Raw genomic sequence first — 17,028 nt, 5'->3', positions numbered from 1 at the left:
GTGTTCAGGGACGGTGTGCATGGATGTCTGCTTTGTCCTTTGAAATGCCTCAAAAAATAAGATGGGTAGATGGAGGGGTTGGGGGGGAGGCAGGCACATTTGTAATAAGATGCACAGCGAAATGTGAATAATTGTGAACCAAGGTGGCAAATCTGTGGGTGTTTGCTGCTCTATTCTTTCAGCTTTTCCATGTTTGAGAGTTTTCCTAATACAATGTTGGCGAACAAATTCAGGGTGGGGTGCGCGGAAGGTATGGGTACCTGTTATATTATCTTTAGGCCATTCTGTACTTGTGATGCACGGGGATTCATGGAGTTGGTATGGGTTCTCAGGCAAGTGCCTTTGCTGATCGCTTGCGAGCGAGCCACGGCCCCAGGTGAGCTGTGGAGAGCAAGGCAAGGCGGCCCCAAGTGCACCCAGCTTTGCCAGTTTCCTTGACGCGTTGATGATGTTGCTACAGTGGCCTTGCAGCTCCATGAGCAGACACAGGTCCGGACTAACCCTAACAACAGGCTTCAGCAAGAACAAGCATGAAATCGACCACCAGCAGTCCCAGGATGGGGGCCCCTTCTAAGGAGAGCCAAGGGGTGGCGGGCAGGTCCCGAAAGGTGGGAAAGGGACACCTCCCCTGAGGGGCCCCTGTCCTTCCCCCACAGAACCCTTTACAGGTTGAGACTCGGGATGTGGCCCCCCACCCCTGAGGCAGGATCAACGTGCTTTTCAGAGCCTGGGCCAGCAGTCCTGGTCGCTGACATCTGCTATCATCGGAAGAGTCAGTCCCAGGTGGTGGTCGGGGCTTTCTGCACCTGCCCGTTTGCTCTAAGCCTCCAGCACATCCCTCTCCCTTCACCTTCCTCTGCCCATCCCATCTGTCTGCAGAAGCCAGTTCCCCATACCACCCTCTCACAGCCGGGCACCTGGCTCCACTGATCTGGGCTGCAGATGGCCGTCCTCTCCCTCCCTGACCTCCTGCTCTCACCTGGTGCGGCCTCTGCCAGGGCTTTGTCTTGAGCAGGTGTGGGAGGGAATGCAATGTCAGTGCCGATGAGATGTCACCTCTCACCTGGGGCTGAGACGAAGTGGTGCCTGACACACAGGTGAACTGCTGTGAGCTTGAGAAGCAAGGAAAACCGCTGTCACCCTCCCAGTGTGGCAGGTGGCCCACAGCATAGGGCTCCTTGAAGGCCTGTGGACCAGGCTCTTCTTACCCATCCTTGTAATGGTATATTGGATGCACTCAAGTGAATATAGGCAAAGCCCAAGAGAGCTGTGAGCTCCAAGGCAAAATCCACCCTGCAAACCCATTCCCCAGCCGAGACACAGACCGTCTAGCCCACAGTGCCTTTTTAAAAACATGTATTTCTTTTTATTGATTTCAGAGATGAAAGGAGAGAGAGAGCGAGAGAGAGAGAGAGAGAGAGAGAGAGAGAGAGAGATAAAAATATCATTGATGAGAGAGAATCATTGATAGGCCACCTCCTGTCCGCCCACATTGGGGATCGAGCCTGAAACCCAGCATGGGCCCCAACTGGGAATCAAACCATGACCTCTGGTTCATAGGTAGACGCTCAGCCACTGAGCCACACCAGCCAAGCTATATTGTCTTTTTTGAATTGCCTAGCACACCCCCCAGCATTGCCCCTGGCGGAAACCACACTCCTCGTGAGCCTATTCTCTTGCTTTTCTTCATGGCTTTACCATATATAGAGTGTCCCTAAGCCCTACGGTTTGTCTTGCTGGCTTTTGAATTGTATTAACATGGCATCATCCAGGGTGTGTTTCATTCTGTTATTTGCGTAATTCTGTTTCTAAAGTGCATCGAGGTGCTGTCCATTCCGGAAGGTCTTTCCTCTTCGTTGCTGTGTAATATTCCCGGTGTGAATTCAGCACTGTTGACCTCAGCTTCCTGTCCATGACACAGGGGAGCTCCCAGTGTTTCGTCATCACCAGTGAAGCTGCTGTGAGCATCCTGAGCCCCTTGCATACAGAGCTCTCTCTAGGTGCGAGCGTGCACGTGGATGTTGCACATGGAGGAGGGGCATGGGCAACGGCACCCTCAGAGCCAGGCATTTCCAAAAGGGCTGCACCACTGTCCAAGCCCACCAGAGGGCAGCCCTGGCTCCAGCCATCCGCACAGCCTCCGTTCTTCCTTGTCTTCATCAATCGAATGGTGGCAAATTATATCTCACTTTTTATTTTACCGTTTCATCATATTATAAATACACATCATTTAGAATGTCAAAGAGTCCTATTAGGCCTGTATGATAAGCAACACCCCTTCCAGGCCCTCCATCCGTCGGCACCACTTCCTGTCCTTGAGTATTCAGGCCCAATTCATGGAGCTGCTGCTTGAGGCCCTGCCTCTGGCACAGAGGATATGTGTATCCTGGTACCTCGTGATGCTCTCTTTTAGACACCATGTGTTCGTCCTCCACCCTAGACCTCTTGCACCCATGCTGGTTAGCTCCGTGTTGCCTTCATGGCGATCACATAGCCACGATTCATGGTCGAGTTTTGTCATGTGCAGTAAGTTCCTTTTCTCACGGCACCTTTCGTTGTAAGTGTCTTGGCATCTAGGCTGGTTGGTTGTGGTTGGCTGGCTTGCGTTCCTGTGCACTCATCACTAGTTCCATCCCAAACTCCTTCCCAGCCACCTCATCCCTGGGGGCTTCTGCTGCCCCCGTCTGACTGCAGGTCCCCATGCCTGGGCCCAACTGATGTCCTGGGAATCTCCTTCCCCATCTTCCTGGAAACTATCCTCACCTGTTCTTGTGTTGAATCCTCTACTTCCAAGATCCATATCTTTGACTTTTTGGGTTTACTCCCTTGTTTTCCTGACGTGCATCCCCCTTTAGCTTCCCAACCAGGGTTCCAGGGACGTAGGTTTGCTGAGAACTTGCATGTCTTCAAATATGTTTATTCTACTCTGTCACTCAAGCTCCTCGGTGGCAGGGCCTGTTTTGGATTCAGCGTTTGTTCACTCTGCTTCTCCTCCCCTTCCACCCACCCAAATCTTTACCAATCTTTAAGGTTAAATCCACCTGCCCCCTCCTTCAGGAAGCCTACCCGACTTCCTCAGTCCTAGGTGATTGCTTCTTTCTTCTACCCCTTATGCTATTTATGACCTGCATTATAGTTACTCATTAACTCAGCACACTTCTTGAGCACCTATTGTATGTGTTGAGGGACTTCACAATGAATCAAAAACAAATTCTAGGAGACGCCTAGAATTTGGAGTGAGAAGGGACCCCTGATACCATCCCATGTAAGCCCCTATCATGTAGGTGGAGAGACAAAGACCCACAGAATCATAGGACTTCCTTACCCAGCAAAGACCCAACCCAGTTCTCCTGACTTCCAGATGCTGGTACCCATGATAACAACTATGAACAAAGAAAACTTAATATAAAGAGGGGACAAATATTGTAAAAAAAAACCCACCCCCTACTCCATGGTGGACAGGGGAGTGTATTGTCATTCACTTACAAATAAAGAAACTGAGACAGAGAGAAACAAGGTGGCTTATGAGGGTGGAATGGGGATCTCACTCCAGGCAGTTGGACGCCAAAGAGAGGCGCATGCGAGCGAGTATGTGCTGAGCTCTCTCTTGGTCCATGTGCCTCCAGATCCTCATAAGAGGTGTTAGAAGTGCACCGACGAGCAGGCTTCCATTAGGATTCATGGACCAAATATGCAGCCTCCCAGGTCAGGTGTTTGTTGCCTGTCTCATGTGGAGAGGGTGACTCCCTGCAACATCGCCTCACCAGGAAACAGCTTCTGTGGCCAAGAAACCTCATGCCATAGCTCAGGGCAGTGGACATTCAGACGTGTCCGGAGCCTGGGGCTCTGTCACAACACAAGAGAGACAGACCGTCTGGGCGTTGGTCGGGACAACTGCTTGTTCCCAGTCCCAGGTGCGATGCGCGCCCGCGGGGCGCACACAGCCGCTGTGGATACTGCCTGGGCTATCTACGGGGCGGCTGGGCTATCTACGGGGCGGCTGGGCTATCTACGGGGCGGCTCCAGCCCAGAGAGCTGAGGCACTTACCGCAGACGGAGCCGTCACCACGGGCTTATTCACACCAGCAGGAACTAATCTGTGCTCTGAGCCACTGCCCGGCATCAGCCTGGCTACGCGTTTCCTCTCCAGCGGATGGATTTCCAGATGAAAGGCGAAATTTCCTGTGCCATTGATCTCAAAGCTGTCTCTTGGATACTTCTCGCTTCCTCTCAAACAGTGCCCACAAAGGGGAGAGATAAAGATAAATTTTTTGCAGAAAAGGGGCGGACGTTGGGAGTTCTTTGAACCGGCTGCTCCCAGCTCGGTGAGTGAGGCCCCTTCCCCCACAGGCAGCTCCTCTGCGGCCTTGGGGATGTGACTCCTCGGGGCCGTGTTCAGTGTCACGCAATGAGCGAGTGGGATTTGGTTCAAAGAGCCCCAAGCAGCATCGCCTTCGCAATGCGCAGACATTTCCTTCCTAAGGGATTCCTAAGGCTTCTAGGGCTCCATCCTGTTATATTCAATTTTACATTAATAAAGGTTGAGAATCTAAACAACCTTAACTCTGAGTGTTGTACATTAAGTAGAGCTGTTGATATCAGTTCCTATCTAGCCACCCCCCTCCCACCTCTACACTAAACCACAACAGAAGCTCTCCAGGTCTGCTCTCCCACAGCCTTGCAGTCATCATGGGGTTTTTTTATGCTGTGGGTTTTCAACACATGCCGAATGAATGAATGAATGAATGAATGGATGGATGAATGAATGAGTGCAGGAGTGAATGAATGGGAGAGTGAATGAATGAGTGAGTGAATTAACAGCTAGTAGGTGGCCAATTGTTCAGACCCTGATCAAAAACAACCTGGTGGATATCAAGCCAACCCTGTGTTCAGCATGCCGTGTTTTCCCTGGGAACCCATACCCTCTGCCTACTGTTCCCGATGTGAGTGCGGAATCGTGTGTTCCCCCACTGAACCGCAGAACTCCTCCCTTCTTAGGGGGCACCCAGACGATGCCAGCAGGTGACTTCCAGGTGCTTCTCCATCCAGGAGCTCCTGTTCCCCTCTCAGAGAGACACCCAGGCTGAGCAAGCCTAGGTGCGTGACTAGAGTTGCTGTCTGAGAGCATCGCTCTGCAACTGAGCTGCACGACTGTACACACAGACATTGTACCCAGTGCACACACGAAGGGCGCACAGGGAGGGACCAGACGATGCCAGCAGGTCGGTCTCATCCATCGCTGTGTTCTGTGGCTCTGGGAGGGCTGAGCTCCAGAGAAGCCATTTCTCCCGGAGGATCTGGTGGCGACAACCGGGCCATCTGTGCTCCTGTACACGGGGGACATGGCCGCCAGTGTGACTATGCCCTCGATGTGCACATCACACTGGCACGAGTGAGTCCTGCAACCTGAGTTCTGTCAGTCCCAGAAACAGGGAGGCAGCTGGCGCTGCGCTCACAGCCAGCGTTTGACTGCGGGCGCCCCGTGTGATAAGTCTCACCTCCCTCGCACTCTGCAGAGGACACTGCCTTTGAGGGGCAGGAAGTGACCTGCCTGGTGGTGCCCTGTGGCCTCCGCTTCCCCTGCAGATCTCCCTCCGCAGGTCATTCCTCCGGCAATTTCCCCTCCAGATCGGCCCTTGCAGACCCCCAGGTGTTGCAATAGCCTCAAGGCCATGGGGCGGGGCCTCTGATAACTGGTCCCAGACTGCAGCTGGCAGGCCAGCAGCCTTGGCAGGGGTGTCCTTGTCCTCCAAGGGCCCAGGGCTCCGGCCGCATGGGGGTGGGACGGGAAGGGGGGAAGGGCCGGTCTGCCCACAGGCAGAAAGATGGCTCTGGTGTGGCTCCTCAGTGGGGTCAGAATTGAAAACAATGGCTGTGGAAAAGTGATGAGTTCAACCGGCATGTCTCCCAAACTTCAGAAAAACCATTTTTCTGTTAGAGAGATGGAGCAGACACGCAGCCAACAGACATTTATCGCCCCACCCTCGGCCATCCCCGCCCGCCCGCGGCCACGGCCCCAGGTCCCTTCTCCTCCCTCGGGGATTGCACTTGGCACGAGTCTTGCCACCTGCATGCAGTCTGCTCCTGAAGTATGGAGGCCAGCCTGCGACCAGGCACGGCTTGGGACAGGTCACCTGATCATGTTAACAGCCCACACGCTAAAGGTGTGTTTCCAGGTCCCAGCAAGACGTGTTTCAGTGCCATATGAGGGTGATCCCACCTGGGTGACAGGCCTGCTCTGTCCACACCTACTTTGCCATGCTTCTTGTTTCCTTTTCCTTTCGCCTTCTGTCATAACACTTACCTGTGAGGCACCCTGTCCACCTCCATTAGGGGCAGGGGTCACAGGCCTGCCCAGGGCCCTCCGCGTCTCTCGCGGCGCACGGCAAGCAGCCAGGTGGCAGTAGCAGATGATGAGATGGCTTGCCACCTCCCATGCCTGACATCCTGTTCACACCTCTCCTTGGAGGTGTGACGCCCCCTGACAAGGGATGTGCCGAGGGCAGGAAGGAAGCTTTGGCTCTGAGTTGAGGGGAATGAGGGGGAGGGGGATGCAACTGGGGTGAGGTGGGGACCTCCAGGACAAAGGCCCTGCCACCAGGAAACCAAGTCCCTCTCTGTCTTCAGATTCATAAATGGTCCAGGTACTTTGAATCACAGTTGCAAACCGGGCTCTACCCTCTCCTTTACTGTTCCCCATCAGGGCCACAGCCCACAGGGTGGGGGCTGGGAGAGCTAGCTTCCAAACACGTGAGCTCCCGCCCCTCACCGCCACCAGCTCCATCCGGACTTCAGGGAAGGGGCTCTGGACCTGTGGCTGTCCTCTCCTGAAGGCGGAGCCGCCCTGAGATGGACGAGCAGGAGCACCCCAGACAGAGGATCTTCTTCGGGGCTCCTCCCTCCTCCCGGTGTTGCCACACAGCGGCGCCTTCAGGGAGACAGGCGGGACCAGCACCAGAGCCAAGTTTCCCCAGGCCCCGCCACTGGGCTCTGCGAGGAGCCTGTCCCCTCCGCGTCGCCCACACGGGAAGTTCTATTTGGAGCAGGGCTGACGGGCGGCAACCCCAGGTCAAGGCAGCCCGTGGAAGGCAGAACCAAGCATGTCTCTGTTGTTTTTAACTTTTCATAGTAGGAAAATGTAATAAAGCGCACAGGGTGTGAAAGCATTTACGACTGTTATGATTTCAGGCTTACACATGCTGTGTATCGGCCCTGCATCCCGAGGGAGGCAGTTCCCCAAAGGTCACAGCATCCCTCCCCTCGATGGCCCCTCTACCCCACCCTCCGGAGAACTTCTCCTGACTGTGTGGGATTTCCCCCTGAGATAGAACTCACAACTATGCAGGCAGGAGGACGTTCTGTCTTTAAGTAGACAGGCCTTCTGGAAGTTTCTTCCATCTTTGGAGCCAGACCCCACATCCTGGCAGGGCCCACCCACCCTGGCCCTGTGGACCCCTTTGGGGGCAGCCCTTCTTCTGCATCTTGGCAGGTCTTCCAACATTGACCTTTGACCATGAGCTTTCCCCCGAGCAAGATGAGTGGCTGGGGGGTGCAGGCACACAGCAGCTATCTGCGGAATGGAAAGAACCCAGGCCACCCTCCAGGAGTCCCCGGCCGACAGAGTTACAGGCAGGTGGTGCTTGCGTGGCAGTAGGAAGGACCCTGCAAGCTGGGGCTTGGGCGTCAGGAAGGAGGTGGGCCGAAGCCCGGGCATCCAGATAGACTAGAGGGTGGGGCAGTTCAAGGTGCTGGCAGAGATTGCTCTGGAAGTAGGAGCGAGAGGACAGGGACCGAGTCACGTCGCTCTAGATGCCATGAATGTGCGAAGGACAACATCTTGGATGATCCAATGCGGGCTCATCTGCAGCTGCCGCTTTCTGGGGCCACAGGACGAACCCAGAGAAAAGTCTGAGCAGAGGGTCCTAGAGGCAGAGCAGGCAGATCTGTTCCTGGGCGGTGAGTGTGGGTTAGATCCTGCAGGAGCCACCCAGCTGTGCACCAAACCCTCTGGATGCACCGGGTGGTCACTGGGGCTTTGGGTGAGCTGTGCCCAAGCCTGAGGTCCTGCCAGCATTCCTGGTGCTTCCACTGGACGAGACGGAGGAACGGGCTGGTGGCCCCAGGCCTTTCCCTCTGGGGGGACTCTACCAGGGAGATGCCCACCCGCGAGCTGTGCCGACTTGTCCACCAGGGGCTGAGCACCCTGCCTGGAGCTTCCCCCTTCTGCCTGTAGGCCAGCACTGCCCGGGGTAGGGGGGGGGGGTGTTGCAGTGTCACGGGGACTCGTTTGATCAGGACCATAACTTTAAGTGGCAGTGTTTGCACAGTCCCTCGCCAGACGTCTCTCCGTGCCGCCTGATGTCGCAGTGGAGACAGCAGGGCAGGGCCTCCGCAGAGGAGGAAGGAACTGGGTGGGTCCTGGACGCCTGGCAGCCTAGCCAGGAAGGCCCAGCTCCAGGCGGTCTGGCTGACATCACTTGACCTTGGTTGTTTGACCCAGGAAAACGACACTAGAATTTCTCTGCTCTCTGTCATTAGCCTGCGGACACTTTGATTCCAACAAGGCCGGTTCGCACCTCCCCCTGCTGTGCAGAAATGGAAAAGGGGATCATGGAGGGACACTGGGTCTGTAACAGGGAGACCCACGTTCAGAGCCAGGCTCCACCCCCAGGAGCCAGTCACCTGACCGGTCGTGTTAGCACCTTCAGCGGAGGCTGGTAGAGACACGCCAGCACCCATGCAGAGCACAGGGCACGGTCCCGCGGGCAGTTTTGACAGCACTTGCTGGCTCTGCCCTCGGTGGCGCCCTGGATATTTTATCCAAGCCAGGAGCCGGCCCCCCAGCAGCGGGGGCCGTCTTCCCAGCGGCGGCACTGCTGTGCCCAGAGGGAGCTTGGGCTAACACTTGCCGGGTGGTCGTCAGCCCCTTGAAATAATGAACAGGCCCATCTGCAAGGGTCTGCTTCTTGAAAATTCCCATCCCCTGGGGCCTCCACGATGACCCCTGAGAGGACTCGATCAGAATATAGCCATCAGGAGCACTCGGACGGGAGAGACCGGATGGCAACTCTGAGGGGCAGCCTCGCTCCTCCAGGGGATAACTGTGGGATGAGAACTTCCCTCTGCACACAGCGGAACTTTGGGGGTGGAGGGGAGCAGCCCTTGTGGGGAGCCTCCAGGCCGGTGGGGGCAGCTGGTCATTTTAAATGGGAATTCCCAGGAGCCGCCAGGAGGAACCTGTGGGGTGTCGGCTGTGAGTCAGTGTGGGATCCCTTCAGGTCTCCGCGGGGCAAGGCTGGCCATGCCTCTGCCGTCCGCCTGCACTCTGTGCCTCCGCACCCCTCCAGGTCCCGCTCCCGGGCTCAGCCGCCCAGGCTGTGGGAGGGTGGGAGTTGTTCAGGAGGACGATCTCTGGCAATTGTTGCTGCTTCCCAGTTCATCAGCAACTTCCAGGCCCTCGTCTCCAAACAACACGTGTGACGTGGTCTTCATTGTGCCCCTTCGAAGACAAGGGAGCAGAGGCCCAGAGAAGCCCAAGGCCTCGTCTCAGCAGGGCCAGGGCCCGCTCACGCGCTGGCCTTCCCAGGCAGAGCACACGCCCTGAGACCTCGCTCAGGAGGGTTCCTGTGTCCTGGGTGATGGCAGAACCCAGATGTAACCAACATCGGGGGGAGGTAAGACAAGGCGGGGACCGGGGTCTGGCCACCTGCTGCCTGACCCGCTGTCCTTGCTGCTGGCCGAGGGCCCCAAGCTCTTATGAAACAATTACATTTGAGCCCAGACGATATTAATGGTAAAAAAAAATATTTCATCTCTGAGTCTGGCTGACAGAGTCTCTGAAGATAAATGTCATTCCTTTTTTGTTTTTAAGAGCAAATCTATTAAAGTGCGGAGCTTCGTGCGTCTTAAAAATCTATTTCAGGGGTTGATTCCTTTGGCGGAGTAAGCGAGGCCCACCCTGCCTGATTCCCAGCTCTGTTTCCCGGCTTCCTTCCACTCCCAGGACAGTGTGTTCCACCGCCTCCCCTGCTCACGGCCTCTGTGCTCACTTCTGATGGAGGAGACGCTGGTCAGGGCTGTGCAGACTGAGGCCTCACAGATGCTTGCTGGGTGAGAGGGAATGGGCGTTAGGACCCAGGAGGCGGATGCGCGTCTTCTCCCTGGCTCAGGCTCACCTTCTGTCCGGTTCTGAGCCCCTGGCTGCTGCTTCTCGGGCTCCCCCATCTGCCCCAGGCTCTGCCTCCCTGGTTTTTCTTGTCCACCTCCCAGTTCTGCGCTGTAGGGACTGGTGGGGGCTGCCCCACAGCACCTCTGCCCCAGGCTGCTGCGGAGCTGCCCTGGAGGGGAGGCTGCCGCCAGAAAACTGCCGAAAAGACAAAGGGTGTGGGAAGGGCTTGGGGAACCCTTCAGCACCAGCCACCTCTAGCCCCTGTGCACTCCTGGTCCCTGCATGGGCCTGGGGTGCCAGCCTTCACGTTGTCTGTCCTTCAGGGGACAGAGCCAGGAGGTTGAAACTTGAACCTGCAAGGCAAAGGGGAGTTTCTTTATTCCTTGGCCTTCACCTGTCAAGTCAAAACATCGATCCCCCTGTAAGCTCTGGGCCCGATAATAAAGCGTGAAATCGTGTCTGCGGATCCTGTATTCACAGACTGTCGTCCTCCGAGTATTCCTGAGGCGCACCCTGCATACCGCACACGAGCTACGTGTGGCTATTTACAGTTCAATACATTATCATGAAATAGAGTTAACAATTCATGTCCTCAGTGACCCCTGCCACCTTCAAGAGCGCCGTTGCCTGTGTTCTACTGGGTGGTGCGCTGCGGGCTTGGAGACGCGTGCTCCCCTGCTCTACACCTTTGCGAGGGCCATCTACACCCCGTGGACTTCCTGACCCCAAACCCCTGCCTGCTTTCTGGCACCCAGCTTTCCAGCGCCCTCCTCCCCCCCGCTCCCCACCAGCCAGCAGCCCCGCTCGGCCTGCCCCGCACAGAGCCTCCTGCTGACTGCTCCTCCGGGGCCTGTTTGAAGCGTCTCAGGAGAGTCTCGGACCCGCACAGACAGGGGTGGGGGACCCCCAAAGGACCTGGGGCTCAGCTCCGTCCTCCACAGGTCGTCCTCCGGGAGGATCGCAGCCCCAGTTTGCCTTGCGTTGTTTTCTTTCCCACGCGTTCTCCTGGCCAGACTGCCAGCCTCCTGCAGGCAGACCCAGCACCCTTTCATTAAGAGCTTAGACTCTGGTCAAAGCCCAGCCTCCTCTGGAGAACGGGAACAAGAAGTCTCCTCTCGGGAGGATGTGTGCAGGTCAGGGACGATGGTGTGAGCACACACCAGCCCCGGCGTCGTCCGCTGTTATCAAAAGTTGCTGATGATGTCGGAGAGCTGCCCCTGTTCCCCTTGGAGACACGCCTCTGGGGGGAGCTGCCCACCCGGCCCAGGAGGCTTGGTGTGGCAAGGGTTCGCATGGGCCTCAAGAGCAGGGGGGGGGGGGGGGCGGGCCTTACCTGGCACTCTTTCAGGAGCCTATCCTGAGGGTGTGGGAGGGGCTGAGAAGGGGTGAGACCATAGATCTTCATCCGGTTTATCTAGCGGTGGTCGGTGCCCTGAGAGCCCAGCGCCATGGACCCGGCCCCACACAGGTGCACAGGGATGACGGAGCCTCCCCCACTTCCCCCTCCCCACCCCCCGCCAGGCTGCTGCACAAGTTTGTACAGCAGCCGGAACGGTCCAAAATGGGAAACTGAGAAGGGACAGGGCAGAGGACCCGGCAGGGCTCGCCTTTCAAAGGTCCCTTTCCAAAACGGCGGAAGGGTGCTGGACTCCGGCGCTGAGTCACCGCTCACCCTGCTGACCTGCAGGGCCTGCGTGTCCGGTGCTCTCGAGACTTGGCGCAGGAACTTGTGTATCCGATTGGCCAGCTGCTCGGGTCTCCGTGGTGTGCTCAGCCTCAGGAGCTGGAAGCCAAGGAGCATAAAAGGCAAGCACCAGCCCAGCGCATTCTTTCCCATCTTATTAGCGTTTTATTCCTCCCAAAGAGCAGCTGCTCCTGGATGTTGCAAAAGCAGTTTATGGCTTTGGGCTGATTCTTTGAGGAATTTGCTTTGTCTCATCTGGCTAAGGAGGAAATGGTAAGCTGTGTTGTCCATGAAGGGAGGGACCCTGGTGCTGCCTGTGCCCTGGAGACCAGTGGACGTGCCCTCCGTGCTGGAGCGGGTCCCCCAGCTGAGGTTCTGAATTCTGGTCTCTTAAAGTCATGCCCACGTTCCCTCTAGGAAGGCCCCAGCCCAGCTTCTGCATGGTTTGGGGGCTTCCAGGATACCAGGGCAGTGTGGGCCACGCCAGGAGCAGGTCGGTCTCTGACACCCACACTGAGTGAACTCAGAGCCATGAGCGTCATTGGACGTGATGCCCCGGCGGAAAACCTCGGGGAGCTCTGACAGCCATGCCTGGTGCGGGGCAGGCCAAGCTAAAGGGTTTCTGCACGTCCAGGAAATGTGAGTGCATGCACAGTCACATACATGCACACACATGTGCACACCCACCCCCCACCCCCCAGCCACTCACACATACATTAATGGGAACATTACACACCTTGATTTTCACTTCCCTGTGGGAGGCCCTGGAGGTACTGGGGTTAGAAGCTCCTACCAGACCTGTGTGGGCTTAAGGAAGACACGAGGAAGCCTCCTGTCCACAGTCACTGACTCCATCGGGCCTGACAGCATGCCGACGCTGTGCTATGCGTGGCCACGAAGTGCTGATGTGCTTATCTGGTGAGCATCCACAAACCCTGGGTGGGAGCTGTCTTTTGTTGTCCCAAAGACAGGTTTTAAGGTGCTCTGACTTTAATCTGTCTTTATTCTGTCCCCGTCTTCACTCTCTCCTGCTGCAACAGAGAGTAGGGAGAAGTGAGTTTTTTTCAAATAGCTTTATTTAGATACTAGAGGCCTGATGCACGAAAATTCATGCACTCGGGGGGTCCCTCAGCCTGGCCTGCTCCCTCTCACAGCTTGGGAGCCCTCAGGAGATATCCTATTGATGGCTGGCCCCACCCACCCCCACCCCCGACTGGTCATTCTGCTGTTCCGTCAATTCGCATATTACACTTTTTTTTTTTTTTTTTAGAGAGAGAGGAGGGAGAGGGATGGAGAGATAGAAACATTGATGAGAGAGAAACATTGATTAGCTGTCTTCTGCACATCCCCTACTGGGGATGGAGCCCACGACCTAAGCATGTGACATGACCAGAATTGAACCAATGACCTCTTGGTTTATGGGTCGATGCCCAACCACTGAGCAACACAAGCCAGGCCATCCTTTTAAATGTACAGTTCCTTCCGTGGGGATTGGTGTATTTACGAAGATGTGCAACCATCACCACTAATTCCAAAACATTTTCATCACTCCCAAAAGAAACTCATACCCTTCAGCCATCACACCCCCATTCCTCCCCTCCATCCCCACTCCAGCCCCTGGCAACCTCTTATCTACTTTCTGTTTCCATGAGTTTCAACAATTAACATAAACAAAACTGTATAATATGTGGCTTTTTGTGACTGGCTTCTTCCAGTTAGCATAGTGTTTGCAAGGTTCTTCCATGTTGTAGCCTGTGTTCGTGCTGCATTTAAACTGAATAATACTTCACTGTTCGGATATACCACAACAGCGTGTTTGTCCGTTCATCCGTGGACAGATACTGGAGTAGTTTCCAGTGCTTGGCTCTTGTGAATAACACCACCGTGAACATTCAGGTACAAGTCTTTGAGTGCACATAGGTCTTCATTTTTCTTGGGTATAGACCTAGGAATTGCTGTCATATGATGACTCTATGTTCAACATTTTGAGGAACTGCCAGCCTGTTTTCCAAAGTGGCTACATCATTCTACATTCCCGCCAGCATTATGAGGGTTCCAGTTTTTTCACATTCTCACCAACTTTTGTTGTGTTCTATTATTTTACTTTTAGCCATCCCAGTGGGTGTGAAGTGGTTCTCACTCACAGTTGTTTTGAGTTACATTTTCCTGTAAACTAATTATGTTGAGCATATTTTGGTGTACTTATTGGCCATTAGCCTATCTTCTTTGGAGAAAAGTCTATTCAGATCCTTTGCGCAGTATTGAATTGGATGTTTTGCCTTCTTAGTATTGAGTTGCAAGCGTGTTTTTTTTTAAATATATATTCTAGACCCAAGTCCCTTAGCAGATAAATGATTTGCAAAAATTTTCTCCCATTTTCTGGGGTGCCTTTTCACATTCTTGATAATGTCATTTGCAGCATAAGATTTTTAATTTTGATAATGCCCTGTTTATTTTTTCTCTTCTTGTTTTTGCTTTGGGTGTGATGGCTAAGAAATCATTGTCTATCTCCAGATCACAAACATTTATTCCTGTTTTCTTCTAAGAGTCTTATTGTTTTAGTTCTTATTTTTAGGTTGTTGACCCTTTTTGAGGTAATTTTGTGTACAGTGTGAGGTAGGGATTCAATTTCATTCTTTTGCATGTGGATTTCCAGTTGTCCCCGCACCATTTGTTGTAAAGATTCTTTTTGCTCATTGAGTTATCTTGGCACCCTTGTCAAAAATCAATTGACTGTAAATGTGAGGGTTTATTTCTGGTCTCTCAATTCTATTTTATCCCATTAATTTGTGTATCTATTCTTATTCTAATACCACACAGTCTTGATTACCACAGCTTTTTAGTAAGTTTTGAAATCAGGACATTTGAGTCAACTTTGTTCTTTTTCAAGATTGTTTTGGCTATTCTGGGTCCCTTGCATTTCCATATGAATTTTAGGATCAATTTGGCAATTTTGGCAAAAAAAGACAGCTAAGATTGTGATAGAGATTGCATTGAATCAGAAATGGGACTCTAAAACCATGATTCTTTGGGTGATTTGGGGGTGGCCTGGAGAACCTTTTCCCACTAATGAGTTAAAACACAACATCTCATTTAATCCTCACAACCCCATGAGTTGGGTGCTGCTGTCCCATGTCAGAGAGGGAAAACTGAGGCCCCAAGAGGTCAAATCAGGGGCCATTGGCCACAGGCGCAAGATGAAGGGAGATCACTGGGGACAGTTAGATGCCCACAGCCACAGGTCCAGCAATTGGTGGCCACTCTCTTGGCTACCTGTGTGCCTGATACCTGGCTAGATTCTGCAGAGTAGTGCTTACCTCTCAACTAGTGGGAACAAAAGCTTCCAATTGTTCTTTGCAGAGCCCACTTGCCCCTGCTGGCTCATTTTTATCACCATGTGACCAAGAGAGTGACCGAGTGACTTTACAGAAGAGGAAGTCAGTCCCAAGAGGCACTCAGGCTTCCCTGTGGCCACAGAAGGCTGCAGCCTTCCCAGGGCGGGAAGGGTTCCACGGCTGCAAGCTTCCGCGCTGAAATGCACAGTGTGTGTCTGCCTGTGCAGGAGGAGGGAGAGTAAAGGCCCTCTCCTGGGAGCTCGGCTCCAAGGACCCCAGGGATCCAAAAGGGCATCTTTTCTACCTCTTGCCCAGGAGTGGGGTGCCAAGCCTAGAGGAGAGGCTGGCCCTGCCGGGGTCCTGGGAGGAGGCGGGCTGGGGAGGGCAGGCAGAGGACTGCTGGCTGGCCGGTTTTCTTGACCCTCTGCCTCCTCCTGAGCCACTGAGGGAACAGGCAGGGGTCTTCTGGGAATGAGGGAGCCTCCACACGCAACCTCCACTGTCCCAAGGCCATCTGCTCTGGACACTGCCGGAGAAACCTCCAAGTACACAGAGAGCTGAACTGAACAAGGCTGCCTCCATCAAATATGCAGCTGCAGCTCCACACCACTGTTACCCGCAGCCCCAGGTGTGAGAGGAGGCCTATGTGCTCCACCCGCCCTGCCCGGGGAAGCCGAGCCCAGCCCTGCATGGCCCCATCCACCGGGCCATCCCCACCCCCCACAACCCCCAGTACATCTGCACCTTTGCACACCCGGCCAACGTGGCAAGGGGAACCCTCAGGAGAGGTTGGCTAGTGAATTGTTGGAAGAGGTTTGCATCCCCTTGAAGCAGGAGGAGGAGTACGGCATGTGGTCTGCAGAGACCCCCCCGGGGGCTCTCCTCAGCACGCCCCGGGCTGGTGTGCAGGTCGTCACCAAGTGGGGTGCAGGCATTTGGGGCTCACAGAGAGGCTCCTTTGTCGCCCTTATGCTTCCTTCCTTTTAAGGCGACCTCCGCAGTCCTAGTGTATCTGCCACTCTCCTTTGTCCCCGCCCCGTGCAGTGTTTTATTTTCCCCACTCTGGTTTCCAGCCACAAGTCTTTTCAACCTCAGGAAGTCTGTGCAGACATTTCCCAACTGGTTCTCATTGGCCATTACCCCAGTCCCTAGGAACTCACAGGAACCTTCCAGAAATCTCCCTTTATCTCCCAAAGTCCATCTGGTTCCGTTTAAGGATTCCCCATATTTCCTCCTGTTTTCGGAGTCATAGAGCCGGCCTGTCTCCAAGCTCGGCCATCCTCCTCCCGGGGTGGTGATGAGCCCAGACTTCGTGAGCTGCAGTGGGGGCTCCCCACGCCTGCACGCGTGGTGGGACTGCCTCCGTGGCTCACGGGCAAGGCTTTCTTCCTTCCCCTGCTGACCCGGTTGCCATCCCAGCCCTGTCCCCGATCTGCAATTTCTTCATCATGAGTTATTTGTGACCACGGATTCCAGCATGGGACACGTGTCCACATGTGGTGAGAGGGTCCTTGATCCCTGGGAGTCTTGGCCCAGCCACTGCGGGTCTGATGGCAGACTCAGTTACCTCCATCTCCGCAGGTTCCGTTTGCTCCCAGGGCAGCTGGGCTGCCCAGGGTGGGGAAGGGGGCCAAAGGGGACGTCCAGGGAGTGGAAGCTGCCCCTTTGAGGAACAGCATGTCCCGCTGCCTCCTCTCCTCTGGGGAAGTCACCACCATCGCCCCTACCTGACACTCTTCAGGCCCCGGGCAGGCAGGAATGTGCCTCCCGGGGTGCAGGCCCTCTGGCTGGCTTTGGGACTAGAAATTACATCACCGGGTCGGGTGATTTTCCCACAAGCC

The sequence above is a fragment of the Eptesicus fuscus genome, chromosome 21, assembly GCF_027574615.1.
Source record: "Eptesicus fuscus isolate TK198812 chromosome 21, DD_ASM_mEF_20220401, whole genome shotgun sequence".
Lineage (NCBI taxonomy): Eukaryota > Metazoa > Chordata > Mammalia > Chiroptera > Vespertilionidae > Eptesicus > Eptesicus fuscus.
This window is presented reverse-complemented; position numbering follows the sequence as displayed.